General features: G+C 49.4%; 1 protein-coding gene across 1 annotated transcript in view; it reads left to right on the forward strand.

Moving 5' to 3' along the window:
- CARD11 (caspase recruitment domain family member 11) overlaps positions 1–17,097 on the forward strand; it is a 140,884-nt gene that overhangs the window by 39,548 nt on the left and 84,239 nt on the right. The gene's annotated exons all lie outside the window — the stretch shown is intronic.

Genomic DNA, 17,097 nt, shown 5'->3' on the forward strand with positions numbered 1-17,097 from the left:
AGTGGTAGAGCACCTGCCTAGAATGCCCCAATGAGGGCCTGGGGTGTGGCTCAGTGGTAGAACACCTGCCTAGAATATCCCAGTGAGGGGCTGGGGTGTGGCTCAGTGGAAGAGCACCTGTCTAGAATCCCCCAGTGAGGGGCTGGGGTGTGGCTCAGTGGTAGAGCACCTGCCTAGAATCCCCCAGTGAGGGGCTGTGGTGTGGCTCAGTGGTAGAGCCCCTGCCTAGAATCCCCCAGTGAGGGGCTGGGGTGTGTCTCAGTGGTAGAGCCCCTGCCTAGAATCCCCCAGTAAGGGGCTGGGGTGTGGCTCAGTGGTAGAGCCCCTGCGTAGAATCCCCCAGTGAGGGGCTGGGGTGTGGCTCAGTGTTAGAGCACCTGCCTAGAATGCCCCAGTGAGGGGCTGGGGTATGGCTCAGTGGTAGAGCCCCTGCCTAGAATCCCCCAATGAGGGGCTGGGGTGTGGCTCAGTGGTAGAGCACCTGCCTAGAATCCCCCAGTGAGGGGTTGGAGTGTGGCTCAGTGGTAGAGCCCCTGCCTAGAATCCTTTAGTAGGTGACTGAGAGTTTAGCTCAGTGATAGAGTGCTTATCTAGCATGTACAAGGCCCTGAGTTTCCAACCCCAGAACTGCAAAGGAATAAAAACCCCAGAGTCACTAAGGTAGAGAAAGCTCCCTGTGACTTCTGAAATACACCATTGGGGTTGCCAAGCCGTGCTTGACTCATTCTCTGGAAAATGTAGTGTTTGGTGTCAGAGCTGTGATTGAATGGATCCTTGGTCAGCTACAGAAACAAGTGTGTTAAGAGTGGCGCATCAGTCTCAACGGTGTGTGACCTCGTTTTATTGCCCTGCGCTGTGACCTCAGCATTACTTAAGTGGAGTTGGTGTGTGTGTGTGTGTGTGTGTTTTATTGCACTTTCCCCATCTTTCCCCACGGCTGCCCATATTTTGTGCCACGTTCCCTGTCTCTCGTCAGCCACCGGCCATTACTGTCATCCTGTCAGCTCTGCCTGATGTCCTTGCAGTGGGTGCCAAATGGAGTTGTCCTGGTTAAATAAACTGAGAGAGACTGAGCTCCAGATGAGAAACTGAAATACAAACATCGGAAAGGAGACGACAGTAACTGGGCATCAAGGTGTGTTAGTTGGTACTGGCAGAAGGCAGAGACTGTTAGCGTGCAGAGTGCACTGTAGATGGATCAGAACCAGTGCTGGGAAACCAGAAACCATCGCCCAAGGGCCTGGGAATTCTGCTTTCTCGTTTGTGGTATGTGGTTGAGTTTCCCATTCATTTCTACAATGAATTTTTATTCCCAGCTGCCTAACTGCAGACATGAAAAATTAGATTTTTTTTAAGAGAAGGAGGGGCTTGGGGCGTGGCTCAGTGGTAGAGCCCCTGCCTAGAATCCCCCAGTGAGGGGCTGGGGTGTGGCTCAATGGTAGAGCCCCTGCCTAGAATCCCCCAGTGAGGGGCTGGGGTGTGGCTCAATGGTAGAGCCCCTGCCTAGAATCCCCCAGTGAGGGGCTGGGGTGTGGCTCAGTGGTAGAGCACCTGCCTAGAATCCCTCAGTGAGGGGCTGGGGTGTGGCTCAGTGGTAGAGCCCCTGCCTAGAATCCCCCAGTGAGGGGCTGGGGTGTGGCTCAATGGTAGAGCCCCTGCCTAGAATCCCCCAGTGAGGGGCTGGGGTGTGGCTCAATGGTAGAGCCCCTGCCTAGAATCCCCCAGTGAGGGGCTGGGGTGTGGCTCAGTGGTAGAGCCCCTGCCTAGAATCCCCCAGTGAGGGGCTTGGGGTGTGGCTCAGTGGTAGAGCCCCTACCTAGAATCCCCCAGTGAGGGGCTGGGGTGTGGCTCAGTGGTAGAGCACCTGCCTAGAATCCCCCAGTGAGGGGCTGGGGTGTGGCTCAGTGGTAGAGCCCCTGCCTAGAATCCCCCAGTGAGGGGCTTGGGTGTGGCTCAGTGGTAGAGCCCCTGCCTAGAATCCCCCAGTGAGGGGCTTGGGGTGTGGCTCAGTGGTAGAGCCCCTACCTAGAATCCCCCAGTGAGGGGCTGGGGTGTGGCTCAGTGGTAGAGCACCTGCTTAGAATCCCCCAGTGAGGGGCTAGGGTGTGGCTCAGTGGTAGAGCACCTACCTAGAATCCTCCAGTGAGAGGGGCTGGGGTGTGGCTCAGTGGTAGAGCACCTTCCATTCCACCCACAGAATCACAAAGAAAAGTATTACATTATATAGTGCCTTTACATATTTAACCCCAAGGGTGATGGCAGCCATGGGTGACAGACCATGGGACATGTTATTCCAGATGCTACAAACCAACCAGGACCTGATTCAAAATGCAGTTTTCCCAGCCTGGGGACAATCGACCTCAGCGGTCAAGAGCCTCCTTTTATTTTAGGGTAATTTTAGTGAATTGAACAAATAAATCTGTGTTGTGCTATGTCGTAAAGTCAAGAAAAATGACTGATGCTACTGAAGGGATTCACAGATGGAGCCCAAATGCACTCTGGAGAATTTGAATCCAGCTCTTTACAGGGAAGGAAAAAGGCCCAGAGAGGGTGGCTGTTTGCCAAGGCATAACAAGGTTGTGGCTGTGTGGTCTATGAAAGCCACCCACTACGAAGCACCAGAGGCCTTTGTCTTAGCCTACCGATCTGCAGTTTGGGTAGAGCACTTGGAGCATCCGGGCCAGTGAGGGCAACTTCCCAGAGCTCCATTTCGCCGCCGCTTCCACAAGCTCGCAATGACCGTGTTTGCCAGTAGGGGGCGCAGTGAGTCTCGGGGCTGGGAACCTTGATTCCAGCGACCTGGGCCTCTCCTGTGGGTGCGGTGTCCTCCTCCTAGAGTGTGCTTGAGTTTTAGAGTGACTCTCCCAGCAGACAGGCAGGAACACACCGTCAGAAAGGGAAGGAGGAGGGAGAGGGCGAGGATGGAGCAGCGGGTATATGGAGAAGAGAGGAGGCGAAGCAGCACGGCGACCTCTTCTTCCTCCAACTGTGTGTCTCCCCTTTCCACTACCCACTCTGCCTTCTCTTCTTCCTCCTCCGCCTCCTTCCTCTCTGTTTTTTTCGAGACTAGGTCTTACCATATAGTGCCAGTGAGCGTCAAACTCTCCATCCCCCCTCTCTCGGCCTCCTGAGGATGACAGACATACCCAGAACACGCTGGGGCCCAAGTTCCTTTCAGCTCAGTTCTGAGAGTCTCCCATGCTGCTGTGACCCTAGTTCTTTCATTTTTATTACTACTTTGTTGCTGATCCGCCCTCCTATGGATAGATGTTATAGGGGGGGCCACTAAGATATTTGTGCACAAGCCCCGCCCCTCCTTCACCCCTCCCCCTGCCCCCCCCCTCCTCCTCTGCTCATGGACAAGTCTTCATTCTTGCCAAGCAAATCCGTGCAATTGAACTGGGTTTGAAATCAGTTGGTAGAGTGCTGCTTAGCATGTAGGAAGCAAAACTGTGTGAACCAGGTGTGGCCACACCCATACGTCATCCCAGCACTAGGGAGGTGGAGGCAGAAGGATCAAAGTCATCCTTGACTCCACCGAGAATTCAAAGCCAACACGGACTACATGAGACACAAATTTCAAAACGGCGGCCACTGAACTGGCCCACCAGGTAAAGGTGCTTGCCGCACAAGTCTGATGAGCAGCGTCCAATCTCTAGAGCCCATGTGAGGTGGGCGGAGAGGACAGACTCCACAAAGTTGTCCTCTGACCTCCACATTGCAAGTCATGGACATGCACCCACAAGCACACGTGTTCAGTTATAGTAAATGTATTTGTTCACCTCTCGGGCTCTTGAGACTTAGAGGCCCAGGTATCTGCTGAGTCCCTGGTGATCGGGTTGTTCCATTTCCCCAATAGCTGTGTTGTCTTATACCTTGCTCTGTGTTGACTGTTTCAGTTACTACACACCTCACACACTGGAGTCTTAAATCTTCCGTGTGTGTGTGTGCGCGCGCGCGCGCGCGCATGCGCTATGCGGAACTGTGGGTGCATGTATACCACAGCATGCAATGGAAGTCAGAAGGAGAGTTGTGTGCTGGCCCTGGCTTTCTGTTTGTTCGAGGCCAGGTCTCTTGTTTACTGTTGCATATGCCAGTCTTCCGGTCCGCGAGCTTCCACCTCCCCTCTCGCTGGAGGGGCGCTGGGATTACAGACGCCCGTGATCATGGGCTCTGAGGATTTGAACTCAGGTTTTCATTCCTGCACAGCAAGCCTTTCCCCCACTGAGCTGTCTCAGCAGGGTCCTCTCTGGAGTTTTAATTTGCATGACCCGATGACAAATGGCACGGAGCATTTTCTCCTGCATTTATTGGCCATTCGTGTCTTCTTCTGCAAATGCCTGTTTAAACCTTTGCACACTTTTAATTGGGTTATTCATTCTTGACGCTGTTATGTGAAAATATCTTGTCAGCTATATATCTTGGAGCTGTTTTCTCCAAACGGCTTACCTGTTCACATTACTAGTAACATTTCGTGTATACAATTGCTTATTTTGATTAGTTCCCCCCCTCCCTCAATTTGTGGGCCAGTGCTTTCTGAAGTGTCAGGAAATAATCTTTGCCAACCCTGAGATTATAGAGGTTGTTTTGTGCCATATGTGGTGATGATGTGCACGCCAGGATACCGGCCAGGTAGACAGAGAGAAGGAAATCGGCCACATTGAAGGACCTCATCTCAAAAATACAACTAAAGTCTTACATTTGCATCCTAGAAATTCGTTGCTTTGAGTTTGACTTCTAAGTCAGCAAGCTGGGGCTGCTGAGAGCATGGCTCTATCTGTCAAGTGCTTGAAGTGTGGGGAACCCATGCAGCCATGTAAAGGCTGAGCCTGGCAGCCCACCTCTGTTACCTGAGCACTGGAGGGCGGATCCTCGGAGCTCATTAGCCAACCAGCCTAGCCAATTAGCGAGCTCCAGGTTCGAGACTAAGCCAGGCTCACAAATAAAGACTGGGCAGGGGAGTGGCACAGTGGTTAAAAACTGCATGCACTGTTCTTGCTGGAGACCCAAGTTCAATTCCCAGCATCCGTTCTGGCGGCACACAACCTCTTACAACTCCCACTGCAGGGGACCCAACACCCTTTTCTCACTTCTGCAGGCGCCGCACATAGACACACAGAACTTAAAGTTTTTAAATCTTTTAAAAATGCCAAAGTGGAAGCTGAAGAGACAACTCAGCAATGTGGTTAAGCGCACTTGTTGCTCTTGCAGAGAAGCCAGGTTCAGTTCCCAGTGTTGCGTGGTAATTCCCAGCTGTGCATGCATCCAATGCCAGTGGTTCTAACACCCTTCCTCGGACCTCCGTGGGCACCAGAAATGCACATGGTTCACACGCATTCATGCAGGCAAAGCATTCATACACATTAAATTAAATTAAATTAAACAGATTTTAAAATTAGTACATATACTGGTGACATACGTAAGACATCCAAATGTTAACATCAGCCTCCTCACACATGCACATACATGTATACACACACACACACACACACACACACACACAGAGTACACCTTTGCATACACACCAAAACCCAAAGCACTCAATCTGTCTTACACTGCTCTTATCAAAGCCTAACTGACCCTATAAGTGTAGCTCCAATTTCAGACTCACCGTAATGACTGACTATGGTTTCTCCATCTGCTTCCTCCACTTATATTTAGCTTGACACCCCCACCCCCACCCTGCACACCCACACTTAGCATATCTTGATTTGTGTGGCATCACAGAAGCCCTTGAAATCAGATCATGTAAGTCCCTCTGGCCGCTCAGAGCCCTTCGCTTGTCTCCCCTTCTTCTGTGTGGTGTGTGTGTGGCACACGCATGTGAGTGTGAAGGTTCATGCTGATGCACAAGCATGCAGAGGCCAGAGCAGAACGTCAAGTGCCTTCCTCTATCACCCTCCACTTTATTGGCCTGAAGCAGGTTCTCATTGAGCCAGAAGCCATTTCGGCTTCACCTGCTGGTCAGCAAGCTCTCTGCTCACCCTACGTGCTGGGCTGACAGACCAGTGCAGCCACGCCCAGCTTTCCACGCGGGCTCTGCAGATTCGAACTCGGGTCCCCGCACATGCAGAGCAAGCACTCGAAATCGCTGAGCCATTGCCCCAGCCTTCTCACTTTTCTGTATGCATTTAAGAATTATTTTGCTATCATTCAACAGGGGGGGGAAAAAACACTTAACAGAGATGTGGCTGGAATCTTCTGAGGCTCCAGATCACGGGAGCGCGTTATCTTAATGATATAAAACAATCATATGGTTCATGAACATGGTATATCCTTGCATTTGGTTTAAGGCTCCTCAGCATCTCTTAGCGTTTCCTTGTATTTTCAATGTGGATATCTTTTATACGTTTGAATCTTAAACATTTTATGTTTTCATATGTTAGGTTTTGTTGAGTTTTGTATATCAATCTTCTGTCCTATAGCCTTGCTAATTGGTGACTATTTGTTGTTAGTTATTATTAATTGGTTCTAGGAGATTTTTCTGTAGCCCCTTTTAGATGTTTAAGGTAACCGCGTCGTCTGCAGAGATAGCTGTAGTCTTTCCTTGCAGATTCCACATTCTTATTTCTTTCTTGTCTTGTATTTTTATATCGGCTGGGGACTCCAGTATGTTGAGTGAAATGGGTTAGTGTGAGTATCCTGGCCTTCCTCCCAGGATGGTCTTGAATTCACTACGTAGCTCAGCCTGGACTCAAACTCACCATCTCCCTGCTCCAGCCACCCGAATGCTGGGGCTGCAGGTAAGCACTACTTGCCCATCATAAGGAAATGGTTAGGTTTTTTTTTTTTTTTTAAATCTCAAAGTATGGTGGTACCCGTTATTGGTCAAGGGACAACCCTGTCAGCACTCAGTTCCTGCGAGTTTTTAATACAAGTGACAGCAAGTGGCATTTCCTGGAGACACATAAACAAATGCCTATTCACCCAGATAGGCCACCAATGACAGACCGAAGAAATCACCTCACTCAGGTCTGAAGTTCATTGGGGTTATTTACAGGAGTGTGGGTGAGGGGTTATTTACAGAATGTGGTTAACTCAAAAATAGCTAAGCAAAAACAAAAACAAAACAAAACAAAAACAAAAACATAGCACAACCGAAAATTCCAGAAAGCTGCATCCCTGGAGATCCCTGCATAACTTACAGGTCACTCTATTGGAACGTGTGCTGTCAACCATCAATTGTTACTGTTTAAACAACCATGGAAAAAATATATATATATATAATACCTTCAGGAACTTCTTGAGACTGTGGTTTTGGTTTACTTCCTGAGTCTTATGAGCCTTCCTCCTCCCTTCAGGAGAGAATATTTTAATTCAAAGGAAATAGCTACAAACAAATGGATACTGATTTCTCCCAAATTATTGTTTTTTTTTCCTGCCATCTAGTGATGGCAAACATGAAGACTTGAGATCAAATCCCCAGAACTTACATAAAGTTAGATTCAGTAGTGTGTGTGTGTGTGTGTGTGTGTGTGTGTGTGTGTGTGTGTGTGTGTAATCCCACTACTCCTATGGAAAAATGGGAGACAGATAGGAAAATCCCAGGAAGATCAAGAGCCAGCTAGCCAAGCAGGCAAGGAGCAAACAAGATACCCAGGCCAGCTAATTAGCATATGAGGCCGTAAAACAATAGACTGCAGCAACAAGTTGTATTCTAATTTCCATGCATGTGCCATGGCATTTACATGCTATTCTCATACACACGCTTACATCACACATAAGCATAAGGCACATGAGGGGTGCTGGAAATTGGAAAATAAAGGAGACTCATTTTTAATGGACCCTGCAATCCTGATCAGACGTAATATTAGTCTAATCTTCTATGACCTTGCTTTTTATTTTCCAATCCTAACATTGGGCAAAAGAGGACCAACTATTGAAATGGATACTGAACAAAACAAACAAACAAACAAAAAAACTCCAAAGCTTTGTGTGCAGGCAGTTTATCAGACTGCTGAGAAAATACACAGTCAGTGACGTGTTTGTTTTACAAGCACAAGGACCTCGCCCCCCCCCCCCCAGTTCAATGCCTCAGTGCCCGTGTTAAAGAAGAACATGGGTGTGGTGGCCTCCCTTAGGAAATGAAGGTGGGCAGATCCATGGGTCTCACTAGACAGCAAGCCAAAACAAATCAGTGAGTTCCGTGCAGCTCAGGAAAGAAGGGGACAGCGCCTGAGGAACAGCGGCCAAGACTGACCTCTGACCTTCACATACATGAGTACATTCTCCCTCCCTTTCTCTCTCTCTCTCTCTCTCTCTCTCTCTCTCTCTCTCTCTCTCTCTCTCCTTCCCTCCCTCCCTCCCTCTCTCCCCCTCTCCTTCCCTCTCCCTCTCCCTCCTCCTCTCTCTGTCTCTGTCTCTTTCTCTGTCTCTTTCTCTCTGTCTTTCTCTGTGTATCTCTCAGTGTCTGTCTGTCTGTCTGTCTCTCCCTCCCTCCCTCCCTTTTAAGAGGAGGAAAAGAAGGGAAGAAGGGGATTATGGAGGGAGACAGACAGGCGGACAGACAGGCAGGCAGGAAAGCAGGCAAACTCTTCTCTTTCAGTTTTAGCGCTGCTCAAGTTTTGTGTCTCTGGATGAAACACATCTTTCAGGTTGTTTTCTCTTTTTGTCGATTGGCTGTGCATCTCTGTGCTGCTCTCTTTACAGCTGGCAGTGCCTTCTTGCCTGTTTCTCAGACGGCCACTTTTTTGTGTGTGCACAGTGTTTCCCTCTGTTTATTTTATCTTCTCCAAGTCTTAGATAATTGTAAAAGATGTGTGTATATGTGCGTGCTTGCGTGTGTGCACATATATAATCATTTTTGCCTGCATGTATGTCTGTGCACCACATGCATGCAGCACACATGTGGATGCCAGAAGAGGGCGTTAGGTCCGCTGAAACTGTGGTTATAGGTGGTTGAGAGTCACATTGTGGGTTCTAGGCAAGAGCAGCCAGCGCTCCTAACTGCTGAGCCATCAGTCAGCAGGCCACTCTGACAATCCTAGAGTTTCTACATTCAACCTGCAGCCCCCTCACCTATTAACCCTGTCACGTGTGTGTGTGTGTGTGTGTGTGTGTGTGTGTGTGTGTGTGTGTGTGTTCCTTCTCACTCATCTCCTCCTTGTTCCATTTGCTCTACATTCTTTGCTTCTCTGTGTGTGTGTCTGTGTGTGCACATGCACGTGCACCTGCGCATTGAGGCCAGAGGTCAGAGGTCATCAGCAGGTGTCTTCCTCTACCATTCTCTGCCTTATTTTCAGAGACAAGGGTCTCTCACTGAACAGCGAGACTGGCTGGCCAGGGAACCTCTCGCTTCCTCCCTCCCCCCCCCCCCCACCCCAGCTCGACCTCCCCTCTCTTCCGCAATTCCCAGAAATGGAATTACATGTCTGTACTGCTGCTCCTGGTTTACTTAAATGTGGGTTCTAGAGCTGTGACTCAGGCCCTCCTGCTTGAGCAGCACTTGGCCATCTCCCCGGATCTTTCTTGTTTTCTGTGGACATGCCCAGGGCTTCCCTCCGCTGGCTTGTTAGCCTGGCTCTGTGTTTTATCTCTGTGCACTCACTGCTCCTCCTCGGCTTTTAAAGTGGGTCTTTAACTTGCCCTGGACGATCTTGTAATGATGCTACTACGTGACTTCACACATATCGCAGAATTTTACAGCCACATCCATTCCATTAACCCTCTGTGGTCCTCCATGCTGTTGTCTTCTGCCTGATTTCTACCTCTGGAATTACACTGTTCAGTACATTGCTATTTTGGCTTTAGGCAGTCACATTTGAAAGAAGCCAAGAGTGACTTTAGAATACCTCGTTAACTCAGTCCCTTCCGTATCAAAGACGCTGCAGCCTTTCGTGCTGCACATCAGAGCCTCATCCAGTATCGTTTTTCAGTCTGGGAAATGTCCCTCAGCAGGATGTGGCAGCTCATGCCTGTTCCTCCAGCATTTGAGAAGCCGAAGAAGAAGGACAGAAAGCCAGAGGTCACAGTGTTCCTGCGATAGTTTCTATTGTCAGCCTGACAGGTATGTGTGTGACAGAGGAGCTGCATGGGTTAGGCTCACTGAGGTGGGAAGTGAAGTGGGTGGCATCGTTCCATTGGGCTGGCCTCTCAGGCTGAATAAAAAGGAGAAAGAGAGCCAAGTACCAGCATTCATCTCTTTCTGCTTCCTGACTGTGATGTGCAATGTGACCAGCCATTTCATGTTCCCGCCTGCCATGCCTTTCCACCATGATGGACTGTGCACCCTTGAACTGTAAGCCAAACATAGATGCTTCCTTCTTTAAGTTGCTTGAAGCTTTTCGGCATCTCAGGTGAGAGATCCCTGCCCCAGGACCATCTGTTAACTAGGGAGTCACAGGAAGTGCCTCAGTCAGTAGAGTGTCTGTCAATATGTGTAAAAGGGTGAGGTAATGCTGCTGCCACACTGCGGCTTGGGCAGAGGCTAAAATTCTTTTTTTTAAAGATTTACTTTTAATGTGTACTGGTGTTTTTCCAACATATGTGGCCGTGTACCACATACATGCTAATGCCAACAGAGGCCAGGAGGTGTTGGACCCCCTGGAACTCGAGTTAAAGATAGTTGTGAACCACCATATGAGTGCTGAGAATCAAGCCTGTATCTTCTGGAAGAACAGTCCTTCCTCTTAAGCACACAGCCTTCTTTCAGGCCCCAGAGTCTATGACTACAGTCTCACAATTGGATGCAGAGTATCAAGGCAGGCTCGAGAAGTCCTAAGCCTAACAAGTTCCGTGTGATGTTAAATTGATGCTGATGTAGATATTGATGCTGGTGCTGGTACTGGTGATGCTGATGATGCTAAAGCTGGTGGGGATGTTAGCGATGATGGTAAATGATGGTGCTGATGCTAAGCTGGTGGGGATGTTCGTGGTGTTGCTGATGCTGGTGATGGTGCTGATTCTAAAGCTGATGGAGATGTTGGTGATGATGCTGATGCTGGTGATGTTCCTGATGCTAAAGCTGGTGGGGATATTGGTGGTCTTGGTGAGGTTTCTAATGCTAAGCTGGTGGGGATGTTCGTGGTGTTGCTGATGCTGGTGATGGTGCTGATTCTAAAGCTGATGGAGATGTTGGTGATTATGCTGATGCTGGTGATGTTGCTGATGCTAAGCTGGTGGGGATGTTGGTGATGGCGCTAGTGCTGCTGTGGATGCGGCAGCCCACTTTACTTCACAAGGTATCTGAGCCTGTGAGAACAGTTTGCATTAAGGCACTGAACCCAGAAAGTGAAAAGAAACGAGGATGATTTTCAAAAAGCTCATTTTTCTTCCAAATCTTTGATGTTTTCAGCCATCTGCACCCGTTGAACTAACAGCCATGCCTGAGGCATTCAGGCTATAGCACCCCAGACACGTCAGTACTGACCCAGGAAAATTCCTGCAGTGCCTCAAGGTGTCAAAACGCAGGCTCTTCCTCCTTGTTCCAGAGCCAAAAACCCAAACGCAGGAAGCTTCTGATTTTTTTTTTAATCCCTCAAAAAACTCTATTACTTTCCACTATAAACTTTTTTTTTCTAGAATGTAATGATATGGGCTCTGACTGCAGATAAATTCTGCAGTGCCATTCTGCAGACTCTGTATTCTTATCACACATAACTAGTGTTTGGTGTTCACCATGGGTGGCTCTGTGCCTGCTCCTGTGTACACAGCATGCAGAACTGGGCACGCAGAACTGGGCACGCAGGACTGGGTGTCCAGACATAACCTCTGCATAGGTCAAAGGCATGGCCTCGTGCCATCTGAGCAGGCAAGGATTTCAAACATGGTCGTGCAAAGGACCCTGTCTATGAACATGCTTCTGGGGACTAGGGTTATGTCGGCATTGACCATATGAGCTTGTTTCTGCCCAGCATGTTTGAGAGATTCACAATTGAGTTGTAATTTCAGCTTCTTTGATAATGCGTGGAATGATCTGGTTGGTTGGTTGGCTGGTTGGTTGCAAGACCTGGAGACAAGGTCTTGCTGTGTAGCCCAGGCTATCCTGGTACTTATAACCTTCCTGTTTCTGGCTCTCAAGCACTAGGATTATGGGCATGCATTGCCACATCTGGCCTGCTTAGTCTTGATTTATTGAGAAGTTAGTTAATTCTTTACTTTTGATTTTTTTTTAATTTATGCGTTTTTGGTTGGTTGGTTTTTGGTGCCATGAACAAAACTCACTGCCTTGCGTATGCTAGGTAGGTACTGTCCAACCGAGCTACACTCACCAGCTCCTCACTAGGGGATTCTAGGCAGGGGCTCTACCACTGAGCCACACCTCAGCCCCTCACTGGAGGATTCTAGGCAGGGACTCTACCACTGAGCCACACCTCCAACCCCTCACTGGGGGATTCTAGGCAGAAGCTCTACTGCTGAGCCACACCCCAGCCCCTACACTTGGGAATTAACAACAAACTCACAGAAGGATGTTGATAATAAAATTCCAGACTTGTGCTTCAGAAATGCATTCAAATCCTGCCTGCTGTGAGCGTCGTCATGCCCGCTTCATGGAGAAGCCAGAGGTAGGCATAGCTGGAGGAACAGGGTATGTCCTGAGGTGCAGCGGTGAGCCTGCATAGTCCTGCTGACCTTCTGGGCCATGAGGCGAAGAAACTAAAAAAGTCCCTTTGAGAAAGATGAGGCAGTGCCTCCCCGCCCCTCAGCGTCACATCCCCATCAACGGTTGGGCAAATTGAACCCACTGTTTGCTCCCCAGCACCCATCTAGCGTCTGAGGTCTGCTGCTGGGTTTCCTTTAAGCTCCTTGGCAGCCACACCTCATCGTGCCACGTCTCTCCCACTGCCCCTGGGCGGCACTCCTTTAGAAGGGTTGTGAAGACAAGAGACCAGCCAGTCAGGGACACGGAACTGATAGGACTTACAGAGATGGGCACATGCTAGTATGCTACGGACCTGATTTGCCCTAGGAGTCCCAAGACACATCCCAGGAGGCTGCAGAATCTTAAAAGCCGGTGGCTGACCCACTCCAAGTCTTGAAATCTAAGAGCAAGGGGGCCCTTTGGAGCCTTGGAGTCCAAGAGAAGACAAAGATGCAGAGAGAGAGAGAGAGAGAGAGAGAGAGAGAGAGAGAGAGAGAGAGAGACAGAGAGAGACAGAGAGAGACAGAGAGACAGAGAGAGAGAGAGAGAGAGAGAGAGAGAGAGAGAGAGAGAGAGAGAGAGAGAGAGAGAGAAGAGAGAGATCCTTACTTGTCTCCTCGCAGGGACAAAACACCTGACAAAAGCAACTTAAGGGAGGGAGGGCTTACAGCCATCATGACAGGGATTGCACAGCTGCAGGAGCATGAGGCAGCTGGTCACATTGCAATCACAGTTGGGGAAGCAGACAGAGATGGACGCTGGTGCTTGGCTTGATCTCAGGACCTCAGTCCGTGGGACGATGCTCCAAACATCCAGGGTGGGTCTCCTTCCAACTGGTGGCTCCAAATGCCAGGAAGCTGATAATCAAGATCGACTATCGGTTCCGGGCTGTGCGTACTCCACCCTGAATACATCCATGGTGTCCACCGATGCCGATGACAGAGGGTGTTCTCACCCAGTCAGTATCAAATGCTCGTACCTTTTGAGACACACCCAGATATGTCCCGAACCCGGCTGTCTGGGCATCCTTCAGCCCAATCGAGCTGACACATAAAATTAACCACCACATATATGGCTACTGTGTGTAGACACACCTAGAGACTCAAGATGGCGACACAGAGGCCTGAGTGAGCAGCCGTTCCTCATCCTTCCGGCCACATCCTTCCCGTCTTCTGTCTACAGACGAGCTGCCGCATGTGGCCATGGGCAGGACCATGGGGACAGGTGGACGGAGGACAGGAAGAGTTAACAGGATGGTGGGCTTGACTTTATGTGCCTCTCTGCATCTCCACTCTGGCTTCCATGGCGGCTTCATTAGCAGCAAGCTGCTAATTAAATTTCATATTTACGATCAGAAAATAAAATCATTGGACCTTTCTGAAACAGGATTTTATGAGTTTGGGCTCAAGCAGCTGAGTCAGCAGCTGAAGGCCTGGGCTGTTTAGAATCACAGTTTCAAAGCGAAAATAAATAAGGCAAACAGAATCCAGAGATGCGGCTGAGTCCCCGGAACTGGCTTGTGGTGGCTTTAAACAAGACAGACCTCTACCCGCTCTGAAAATGGAGCTTGTGCCTGGATGCTTACACTCTAGGCTGCTTGGAGTTTGAAGGTTGATTCAGCAGCTCCTAGTTAAAATGTGGGTGTTGTGTTTCTGGGTCCCCAAAGCTTCTTTGAGAGTGCTACAGTGCGTACCTGGCTATTCTGGGTAGCATTTCTCCCCCTGCGTTGGAAGCATCCTTGCCATCAATCTCAGACTCACGCCCTGCGGTGTGCACATACCAGAAGTGCTCCAATGCCACTTCCTTTTTGTGTGGGGTTCAGTGGCCACCGTTTTTCTTGAGGGGTTTCCGGGCCACCCCTTCCCCATGGCCTCAGGGAGATTTTTCTACTCTGCTGCTGCCAAGGAGAGAGGTTTAAAAACAAGTTGAGTCTCTCACAGTGTGGGGTTAGAGGTCCAAAAATCAAGATGTAAGTGGCTTTGGGGGGACAAACTCTGCTGCTTCTTCCAACTCTCTTGGTTTGTTTCTTGCAAGGTTTCCTTGTACAGATCAGGCTGGTCTCACAGTCATAATCCAAATCCCCCTGCCTCAGCCTCCCAAGTGCTGGGATTAAGCATTTGTACCACTAGGTGTGGATCCCCTTCTGGCTTGTTATTTTTTGGTGTATGTGTGTGATGTATGCGCACTTACATGTGTATGTGACATGGTGTGAGTGTATGTGTATGTATGTATGCATGTGTGTGTGTGTGTGTGTGTGTGTGTGTGTGTGTGTGTGCTAAAGGCTGACAGGAGTCCTGCTGTATCACAATCCATCTTATTCTTGAGACAGGGTCTTGTCACTGACCCTGGAGCTGAGCTGGTGCCCAGCAAGCCCGGCTGTCCTCTTGTCTCCACTCCCCACTGTACAGGAGTTACAAGCACAAACAACCATGGCTGGTTTTATGTGGGTTCTGGGGATCCAAGCTGAGGTCCTCAAATGCTCCTCTGCCCTAGGTTATATCCCCACCTCCCACTTCCAGCCTTTGGTGGCTCCTGATCCAGTCCCTGCCCTTGTTTTCATCTCCTCTTCAAATGCCCCCCACGCCCCACCCCTGTCACAGGCTCACGCCTTTCATCTCAGCACTCAGGAGGCAGAGGCAGGTGGATCTCTGTGAGTTCAAGACTAGCCTGGTCTATAGAGTGAGTTCCAGGACAGCCAAGGCTACACAGAGAAACCCTATCAAAAAAAAACAGTTACTGGATTTAGGCCCAGTGTGGCCTCATCATAATGGAGTTTGCAAAGGACCCACTTCCAAATAAGGTCATCTTCTATGTGGACATGAATTTAGGAAGAGGCATCCTTTGACCTCTGTATTGGTTACTTCTCTCCTCACTGTCACCAGAAATACCTGCGACAAAGAAACCTAAGTAGGGAAGGGCTTATTTAGTCTAAGAGTTTGATGGGATATGGTCCATCTCTGTGAGGGAGGCCGAAACGGTGGCAGGAATGAAGGGCTGATCTTTGCAGACAGTCAGGACACAGGAAGCAAATAGGAAGTAAGGTGAGGCTTTAAAACCTCAAAGCCCACCCAGAGTGGCCCACTTCCTCCAGCAAGGCTCTACTTCCTAAAGTCACCACAATAGCACTGCCAGCTGAGGATAAAAAGTATAAAAAGCGTGCAAGCCTATGGGGGACATTTCCCATTCAAACCACAGCCCCCAAATGAGAGGTCCGGTTGGAGGGAACGGTTGAGAGCAGGAAGGTGTGGGACGTACAGGGCGCGCAGTGTTAACCACCCACTCAGGGAAGGCCTGAGCGGCCAAGAACCTGACACTCTAAGTATCAAGGATGCTCTGAGGATAACCAACATCCATCCTGTGATTGACAGGCCCACTACACAGTACGTTCCCACAAGAAATGATGGCGTATGTCCACTTAAAGACTTCCAGCCAAACAGTAAACCCGAATGTCCACTGACCGGTGAACCAATGAATAAATGTGGTGCATGCATCAGCAAGCTACTGTTCAGTAACAAAGAGGATCGGCCTACTGGTGGATAGCGGACCTGATGAGGGCTGGGAAGTGGTGGTGATGATACTGGGGGAGGCAGTCTAAGGTGCTTTGGGCTCTGTGTTCACCAATAGCAAAGTCAAGAGGAGATGAAAACAGAGTACGTGTGTACCCGTATATAAATTGTCCCTTTTCTGGAATGTTCCAGGACCCTTCTACTCCCTAGATGGAGTCCTTGGTCTCCTAACATGAGGATCTGGCATAGCAGCAGGGGCCAGTGCAAAGGCCAGTGTCACCAAGGATGCTGGGAAAGAGAGGCTCCTGTCTTGTTCCTTGCACCCCTTCTGCCACCCATGTCTAATGTACCCCGGCTCCTGTGGCACCCTGTGTTCCACAGCCTCTTCCTAACCCAGGAGCTCATATCACCCACAGACTTCAGTTAAGCAATCATTTAAGCAGCCAGCATTGCAGGGGTGGGAGGGTCTTGTTTTTCTTCCTTTTTTTTTTTTTTTAAACTGTATGTGTTATCTGTGTGGGCATTTTGTTTATGCACACATACTGGTGTGTATACAAGTGTGTGCATGTGAATGTAGAAGGCAGGGGTCAATGTCATTTCTCCCCAGATCATTTGTACTGTGTGTGTTGGTGGGGAGTGGTATTTACTCATTATTTGTGTGTGTGTGTGTGTGTGTGTGTGTGTGTGTGTGTGTGTGTGTGTGTGATGTGTGGGTGTCTGTGTGTTCATATGTATGATGTGTATATATGTGTGTACATGAATGTAATGTATGCATATGATGTGGGTGTCTGTGCATATCTGTGTACATAATGTATGTGCAGACACATGTACCACAGCGCTCCTCTGGAGGTCAGAGGACAGCTTTGTGTTCTGTCCTTCCATCTTTAGGTTGGTTCTGGTGATCAAACTCAGGTCCTCAGGCTTATGCAGCCAGCATCTTTGCTGAGCCATCTTGCCGGCCCTCTGCTGAACCGGGAGATCACTGAAAAGCTAGGCTGACTAGCCAATGAA

This window comes from Acomys minous (assembly GCF_964271855.1).
Source record: "Acomys minous genome assembly, chromosome: 16".
Taxonomy (NCBI): Eukaryota; Metazoa; Chordata; class Mammalia; order Rodentia; family Muridae; genus Acomys; species Acomys minous.